This window comes from Vulpes vulpes, chromosome 15 (genome assembly GCF_048418805.1).
Source record: "Vulpes vulpes isolate BD-2025 chromosome 15, VulVul3, whole genome shotgun sequence".
In the NCBI taxonomy this organism is placed as follows: domain Eukaryota; kingdom Metazoa; phylum Chordata; class Mammalia; order Carnivora; family Canidae; genus Vulpes; species Vulpes vulpes.
Genome location: NC_132794.1, coordinates 95269114 through 95278805, shown reverse-complemented (window position 1 = coordinate 95278805; position 9692 = coordinate 95269114). Strand labels below are relative to the sequence as shown.

General features: G+C 36.9%; 1 pseudogene; it reads left to right on the top strand.

Moving 5' to 3' along the window:
* Positions 1 to 7453: 7453 nt before the first annotated feature.
* Positions 7454 to 8087, top strand: LOC112917808 (translocon-associated protein subunit gamma pseudogene; annotated as a pseudogene).
* The last annotated feature ends 1605 nt before the right edge of the window (positions 8088 to 9692 follow it).

Below are 9692 nucleotides of genomic sequence, written 5' to 3'. Positions count from 1 at the left end.
TCTGACAAGTGCAAGAGAATCGAGGGGTTATCTCTCAAGGATGAAGGATTGGTCATCATAGCATGTAAGCAATCCTTATGGACAGATTTTCTCCTTGGAGGTGAGGAAAATGTAGAATGGGTAGTGAAGGAGGTACATCATGAATATCAACTTCACTCTCAGAACCACGGGGCAGGAAAGCTTGTAACATATTCAATTAAATTCTTTGCCTTTCTTTTCTTTTTCTTTCTTTCTTTCTTTCTTTCTTTCTTTCTTTCTTTCTTTCTTTCTTCTTTCTTTTTCTTTCTTTCTTTCTTTCTTTCGTTTCTTCTTTTTTTTCTTCCTCCTCTAAGAGGTCCTTGCCAAATTCAGCTCTCATTGCTGTGAGAACACAGCAACTCAATAGTGAACTTTCATAACATGCCTCTATTGAAATGTTTACCTTTTCTGCCTCACTGCTCTTACTCTCACTGTTGCTTCCTGAAATTATTTTCCAAAGAAACCATCCCAAATCAAGTCTTGATCTCAGGTTCTGCTCTTAGCAGCATCGTAACCAAGGCAAAGATGTTTACATTTGATAAGCACATATATTTTGAAATATGACACACATGTGATTTCAAAATAAAATTTTCTTCCTGGAAAATCTATTGTGCTTGTGGCAGGTTCCCTCTAACAATGCTCTAATCAAGTTGTCTTTAACATTTTCCTCAGCTTAAGCAAATTTTAGACAGGCTTCTGCCTGTCTCTAGGCCCCTGACCTCCCTTTCTTTAGATTATTTACTACAGAAAACTTGTAATTTCAAATTATTTATCTGTTCCTTGGAGATATATATATATATATATATATATATATATATATATACACATACCTTATATCTTATATACCTTATATCTTATATATTACATATGAGTATGTATATATATATATAATATTTTATTTATTTATTATGAGAGACACACAGAGAGAGAGGCAGAGACACAGGCAGAGAGAGAAGCAGGCTCCATGCAGTGAGCCCAATGTGGGACTCGATCCCAGGACCCCAGGATTACGGCCTGGGTCAGAAGGCAGACGCTCAACCGCTGAGCCACCCAGGCATCCTGAGTATCTATCTATATCTATATCTATATCTATATCTATATCTATATCTATATCTATATCTATATCTATATATCTATATCTCTATATCTCTATCTGTATCTATATCTACTCTTTCTTAAAATATATGCTTCACTCAGAAAGGTAGTTGCACAAATTCCTTGTCTTAGCACATATTGCTCTTTCCATCTTGAAAACTTTCCCTTTCCGGTTTTCATTTGGGTCTCATCCTTTAGGTCTCAATAAAGACATTACTTCCTTTGAGAAGTCTTTTAAATGGCAAGTCTGAATTAAATGTCCTCTATGTATTGTACTTCCCTGTGTATCTGTTTGTCTCCCTACCTCCACAACCCTTCCTTCAAACTGTGAGGATCACAGTTCCCAAACTACCTAGACAAGAAATAAATAGCTGCCAAATGAGATTAAAACATCTGTCTCGGGGATCCCTGGGTGGCGCAGCGGTTTGGCGCCTGCCTTTGGCCCAGGGCGCGATCCTGGAGACCCGGGATCGAATCCCACATCGGGCTCCCGGTGCATGGAGCCTGCTTCTCCCTCTGCCTGTGTCTCTGCCTCTCTCTCTCTCTTTCTGTGACTATCATAAATAAATAAAAAATTAAAAAAAAAAATCTGTCTCCTTATCATAGTCATATATTACCTTCAGCTGATTAATATTTTATCAAAAATAACAGAGGATAAAAAGAAGATTTACTTTATAAAATATATTTCTGATCTAAAGGAAACTTAAGAATTTGAGGAGGCTTTATTTTTGTTCCATTGCTATGCCTTTCAAGAAATTACCACAAACATGGACATCTACTTTCTGGTCTCTGATTTATGTCTTTTCTCTTAATACAGGAAAAAATAGTCCTCAAAGGATAAATTACCCATTGATTCAGAATGATAGCCAAGGCTCTGAAAATACAGCAATCTGTTAAGGTCAAATGTCATAAAAAAAATGATTTCCATTGGCACACTCATATACCTAATGTCTTCATGCCTCAACACCATGAGATTTACATTATCATTCCCATTATACAGATGAGGAAATGAGGCTCAAAGACCTGTGAAGTATGGCTCTGAGTCAGCTAGCTGCTCTGCAAGTCTCATTATTTAATGCCATTATGTTGCCTTTTATTTAATAACAATTGCTCACCCTGGTGTAGGGTGAAGGCTGAGGAACTGCCATACCATAGTAGGCTACAAGGGTATTATATTTTCCCACAAATGAGTGTATGCACATATATGCATGTATAGTCAGAAGAACCCAATATGGCCAAAGCTAAGATAAATTAAAAATCCACATTTCATCTCTTTTTAAAGCTGTATTGAAATATAATTGATATTTTAAAAATTACACACATTTAATATGTACACATTGATGAATTTGAATATAATGCTTAGAACTGTGATACCATCACCACAATCAACATAATACACACAACCATTATCTCCCCAAAATGTTCTTTATTGTGTCTACATGTGTTAAGAACACTTGATCTTAACATGTGTTAAAATCGATCCTCTTCACATATTTTAAGGTGCACAAAAGCAGAGGCACTGAGGTGGCTCAGTTGGTTAAGCATCCTAGCTCTTGGTTTCAGCTCAGGTCATGGTCTCAGGGTCATGAAGTCAAGCCCCACAACAGGCTCCACACTCAGTGTGGAGTCTGCTTGGGATTCTTTCTTCCTCCCCCTCTACTCCTCTCCCTACTCATTCTCTCTCTCTCTCTCTCTCTCTCTCAAATAAATAAATAAAATATTTTCAAAATTAAAAATTAAAAACATAAAGTACACAATACCATATTGTTAACTATAAGCACTATATTATATAGCAGATCTCTAGAACTTATTCATCTTGCATTACTGAAGCTTTATATCCATTGAGCAACAATTCTCCATTTCTCTCTTCCTCAGGCCCTAGCAACCACCATTCTATTCTCTGTTCCTGTGCATTTGACTATTTTAGATACTTCATATAAATGTGATCATATAGTATTTGTCCTTCTGTGGCTGGCTTATTTCATTTGGTATAATATCCTACAGGTCTATCTATGTTGTCACAAATGGTGAGATGTCCTCTCTTCCTTTTAAGGATAAATGATATTCCTTTTTTTTTTTTTTTTGATAAATAATATGCCATTGTAAGTATATGCAATACTTTCTTTATTCATTCATCTGTTGATGGATATTTAGGTTTCTTCAAGGTCTTGGCTATAGTGAATAATATTGCAGTAAACATAGGAGTGCAGATATCTCTTCAAGATCCTGATTTCTACTCTTTTAGCTGTATGCCCAGAAATAGGTTTGCTAGATCCTACGGTTGTGCTATTTTTCATTTTTTGAGGAACTTCCATTCTGCTTTCCATAGTGGCTGCACTCAATATACATTGTCACTAACAGAAAAAAAAGGTTTCAGTTTCTCCACATCTTCTCCAATACCTGTTATCCTTTGTTGTTGTTGTTTTTTATAATAGCCATCCTAATAGGTGTGAGGTGATATCTCATTATGGTTTTGATCTTCATTTTCCTTATGGTTAGTGATATTGAACACCTATTCAAAAACCTGATAGCTATTTATATGTCTTGTTTGAAGAAATGTCTGGGCTTTTAAAAAAGATTTCATTTATTTATTCATGAGAGACACAGAAAGAAAGGCAGAGACATAGGCAAAGGGAGAAGCAGACTCCCCATGGGGAGCCCGATGTGGGACTCAATCCCAGGACCTCGGGATCATGACCTTAGCCAAAGGCAGACACTCAGCCACTGAGCCACCCAGGTGTCCCAGGAGAGATCTATTCTTTTGCCCATTTTTAATTGGATTATTTGTGGCCTTTGTTTTGTTTTTGGTTCACTATTGAGTTGTAGGAGACTCTTACACATTTTGGAAATTAAACCCTATCAAAAAGATGATTTGCAAACATTTTCTCCAATTCATAAATTGCCTTTTAACTCCTTTGATTGTTTCCCTTGCCGTGCACAAGCTTTTAGTTTGATATAATTCCACCTATCTTTTTTGCTTTTGTTCCCTGTGCTTTTGGTGTCAAATCCAAGAAATTATTGCCAAGATCAATATCAAGATGATTATCCCCTGCATTTTTTTTAGGAGTTTTACACTTTTATGTCTTATGTTTAAGTCTTCAATACATTTTGAGTAGATATTTCCATCCAACAATTTCTTTGATGGCTTTCTACTGTGTCTTATATTTATATCCCCTTTTTCCCTTTCTCCCTGCTTCCTACAAATTCCTGTTATATGCAAACTTTCTTGAAAATTAATAATGCTATATCATTTATTGGATTCTCAGTGTGTGCTGGACACTCTGATAAATATTATATATATATATGTGATAAATACATTGTATCTGGTAAATATAGATATTATATATGTGACATATATATGTACATTTCCAATTAAATCCTCCACAATCTTAGTGGGTGTTAATAAACCCCTCACTTTATAGAAAAGGAAATTGAGGTTTAAGATGTTTGGAAAACGTTTATGATATATAATTATGTAAATATTAGAGAAGGGTTAAAAGAAGCAAATTCTGGCTAGGATATTAGTGATTACAAATGATGTGTTTTTCCAACAAAATAGGATTTCATTTTAATAGATAAAAATTAATTTCCCTCCCAGAAAAATATTTATGTTGGTTAGAATCTAGGTGTTGTAGTATTAGAGGCAGGAACTCTGTCTGGTTTCCTTCAACATAACGCTAAAGCATACTGATGCCTCTTTGTATGGTGGAGGTCTAATGCTCAAGTTGTGATGGTTCAAAGCACCCATCACCAAAGCTGGATCTAGAACTGTTACTTATACCTCAGTTCAGTGCTGATGATGCACAACAATGAACTGCATCTTATAAAGAGCAGTGAATTTTCAGGGAAAAGTAGCCCTACTTTTTTTTTATTTTTTTAAATTTATTTATGATAGTTACAGAGAGAGAGAGAGAGAGAGGCAGAGACACAGGCGGAGGGAGAAGCAGGCTCCATGCACTGGGAGCCCGATGTGGGATTCGATCCCGGGTCTCCAGGATCGCGCCCTGGGCCAAAGGCAGGCGCCAAACCGCTGCGCCACCCAGGGATCCCTAGCCCTAATTTGAAGCCATATTTGTAATCAGTGAAGCACTGGTTTGAGAGCTATACCGATCTTAAAATCACTCCAGGATCCTCAACCTACAGTTTATGTAAAGTAAAACAAGTTACTTAATCTCATTGTGCTACTATCTCCCTATCTATAAATTGGAGATAAAATTCATTCTTTATGTTGGAAATATTTATTAAAATCATTATATACATCTACTATGCCTAGAGTATAATAATAATATATACAAATCTAGAGTGGCCCATGGCATACTGTTAGAACTCTGTAAACAGTGCTTCCTTTCCAATTGTGATAAGGGAAGAGGCTATGGAGAAATAGCAGACTCAGGAGGGTAGAAAGATTGGGAGAATTTGTTAGAGCTGCTATGTGTTCGTTATGTGAGAAGAGGAAGGGAGGCTGGATCTAGGCAAAGTGAAAATTATAAAGAATGGTAACAGACAAAAAAAATGTGAGTCACATAGGTGGGTCAAGTTTTTGTTACAGTTGAATGCTATAAAGGAAAATCCAGTAGGAAATATAGTTTAGGGCCAGATAAGGGAAGACCTGTCACTTGCCTAAGGAGTTTAGAAATACTTGTGTGTATAATATGAGGGGCTACCGATGGAGCACAGGGATGTCATAGTGTCATGACTATGCATTTTCTTCAGGAAAACTAGTAGAAAAGCAGTACTGAAGACTGATCAAAAGAGCAAATTGGTTGTAGGCCAGAAGATCATAAAATTATCCAGAGCAGTGTTCCAGGCAAAACTACTGAATAACTAAATTTGGGCAATGACTGTGTAGGTAAGGTCACTAGGACATTACAAGATAGTGGTTAACAACAGTATAGAAATCAGATCGATTATGACATTGGCATTTTGCCAGTAAGATTGGGAACAGAGTGGCATCATTAGTAGAAATAACTGTGTTGGAGTATACTCTAAGGTTTGGAGAAATGGTTGGTTTCTGGATGTAAGCTTTCAAGTTCCAGAAAAATTTATAAACATAAGTTTATAAAAGGAAGGCAGGAAGAAACACAATCCTTAGTTGGGGAGAGAGGCTGAACATTAGATCCCATTTACATATGATGAAGGATAGTTGGAAGAAAGAGACGCAGGGTTCAAGGACCCCCCTCTTCCCCAAACTTCCCCCAACCTGTCCTAAGAGGAAACCACTATTAAAACAATTTTACACCACCCTGGAAGGAGCCCTCCACCTTTTCCCATGACAAAACAGATTGGATGACATGTGCATGGAGGATTAATCAGATTAAAACAGCTCCCCAACAAGCCCATAAAAAATGCTAAACTTAGAAACTCTGGTGGCAACACTTTTGGGTCTCCTCCTGCTTTGGGAGCTTGGTACTGTCACTTAATAAACTTTACTTTACTATCACTCAGTAAACCTTGATTTGCTGCCCACCTACATTCTTCAAAGTGGTATGACCAAGAACTATGGGCACCAGAAGAAAAGAAATCCTGAAACACATAGAGGTTGTAATGAAATCTGTGGGGATTAAGTGAGGGGATAATAGAAATAGATTTACTTAAGGGCAGGTCCACAGAGATTATATCTGAAGTAGAGGAGAAAAGATTTGAGATTGAGAATAGTTTTAGTAGTAGGATGAATAACAGAAGATATGGAAGCCAGAGTAAAAAAAGTAGTTACAGGAGAGATTTTCCAAGTTGGATAGGAAACAAAAGTGATGATGAGCCAATCACCAGTTTGTTGGTCTTTCCTCATGTCCTGAAGAATTCCAATCCCAGTTCATTTTTGAACATAGCTACAGTGTAATGGACAGTCCAAAGAAACTTAAGCATAAATTAGATCATGTGATCAGTGAGCTAGAGGATATCAAGAAAAGTCTGCGGAATGTTTTAGACCGAGAAAAACGTTTCCAAAAATCATTGAGGAAGACGATCAGGGAATTAAAAGATGAATGTCTCATCAGCCAAGAAACAGCAAATAGACTGGAAGCTTTCTGTTGGGAGTGTTGTCAGGAAAGCATAAAAAGAGACTATATTTCATGAAATAATTCCATGTTATGTTCTACCTAAAATTAACATTGGTACAGCTATTTAGAAAATAATTCTCATTTACCATCATTAAATACTATCCATCAAAAAAAAAAAAAAAAGAGAAGAGAGGAGGGAAGAGTACTAAGGAGCGTTACTGAGAGCTGACAGTTGTAGGCACGGTGCTAGGTGATGGGACCTATGAATGTGCTTTCATAGTCTTTGGTTCATTTAGTGCACACGGCAACCTTGGGAGGGAAGTGAGGCTCGAAGAAGGGCTGTACTGGCGAATATGGCATATGGATCTCATTCAGTCGGCCGTGCTCTACAGTGTGATGACCCTCGTAAGCACTTACCTGGTGGCTTTCGCATACAAAAACGTGAAATTTGTTCTCAAACACAAAGTAGCATAGAAGAGGGAGGATGCTGTTTCCAAAGAAGTGACTCGAAAACTCTCTGAAGCTGATAACAGAAAGATGTCTCGAAAGGAAAAAGATGAAAGAATTTTGTGGAAGAAGAATGAAGTTGCTGATTATGAAGCTACAACATTTTCCATCTTCTATAACAACACCATATTCCTGGTCTTGGTCATTGTTGCCTCCTTCTTTATATTGAAGAACTTCAACCCAACGGTGAACTATATTTTGTCCATAAGTGCTTCATCAGGCCTCATCGCCCTTCTGTCTACTGGCTCCAAGTAGACTGTACCGGCTTTGGCCCCTGGCTTTGTATCTATGGGTGGCCTGTGGTATATGGAAAAGTAACAGGGTGGTCAGAATGAGAGACACACAAGATGTTTTTATAGTCTGCAGTTGGAGGGTTTGAAAAACCCAACAAAATGTAATTCAGTATTTGTTTATTGGCTCTTTTTTGACAGATTGTTGAAATTAAATGAATTGAAAGGAAAAAAAAAATTTATGGTCACTAACTTTTTTGGTGACTCAACTTCACAGAAAGAGAACTATTATGGACTAGTAATATAGAAGCCAAATTGTAGAATTTAGTTATAAGTGGGTGGAGAGCATATGAAGGTAATTAGTGCAGAACAGTAGTTTCCAACCAGAGGCAATTTGGCTCCCAAGGGACATTTGGCAATATCTGAAGACTATTCAGTTGTCACAAAGGGGGTAAGGGGCTGCTACATCTAGTGGGTAGAAGCCAAGGATGCAGCTAATCATCCTACAAAGTACAGGGCGGCCAACCCTACGCAACAACTGTCACTAATGATGAGGGTAAGAAAAAATGGCATAGAATTAGAGACTTATTGCGCATTTGAAAGAACAAGACCAAAACTATGTTTCTTTCTGTGCCATTAGGTAATATTTGCAGATATAGGTAAAGTAGAACTTGAAAAGGAAACATTAAATGTTTAGTTTAGAGGTTTTACTGATAGACCAATATCTCATGTGAGATGGATTGAGATCAAGTCAAGGACAGGAGTCAAGGATTTCCCATTCTGGAGCTTTACTGTCTTTTGTATGCCCACTCAAACAATTATTTGACCTATCCATTTGCCTACTCCCTTGACTACCATGTTCTTGTTCCCATTTTCCTCTCACTCAATTTAATCCTATAGTCATCATTATAACCACTCTTTCAAATGATCATAACTCCTTGGATCTTCACTTTTTCCATTATATTCACCTATAATTCCACCAAATATTAGTAAAACCCTAACAACCCCACTTTTGATTTATAATATCAAATCTTAAAATGGACCCTAAACATTATCTAAAACCTCTTCAATAGCATGTTTACACTTCAGTTTACAAAATTATTATTTCATACATCTTACTTACCTCTTTAAACTTTCTTTACCATTTCCCTTATTCAATCTCAGTTGATGACATAGACTCAAATTTCACTTAGTAAATAGAAACAGAAAAAACTCCCTCAAATTTCTACCACGTAGTCTCCCATCTAGCTGCATTTACTTTGAAATCTTTGCCTCTCATCCATTTGCAACAAAATAAGTTCCGACTCTCATCAAAGATCGACCCCTTTACTTGTACCCTATATATTTTCTATCTCTCCTCCCCTCTTCTTCTCTTCTCTTCTCTTCTCTTCTCTTCTCTTCTCTTCTCTTCTCTTCTCCTCTCCTCTCTTCTCTTCTCTTCTCAACTCCTTTTCCTTCTCTTCTTCTCTCTTCTACCTCTCTCTCCCCCTTGCTCACTTTTATACTTTTTCTCTCCTTAAATATTTATCTAATATGGACACCTGGGTGGCTCAGTGGTTTAGCATCTGCCTTTGGCTTAGGTCGTGATCCCAGGGTCCTGGGATTGAGTCCTGCATTGGGCTCCCTGTGGGGAACCTGCTTCAACCTCTAATTAAATTGTATTTATGTAATACAATTTTCTGCCTTGTTTTTTACATAATTACTTTTATTCTCTACTGAAATATTCCCATCAGGGTATTTACATACTACAGTCATTTCATATATATATATATATATATATATATATATATATATATTTATTTATAAAAAGTCTTTAATCTACATATCCCTTCTTTTACTGTCT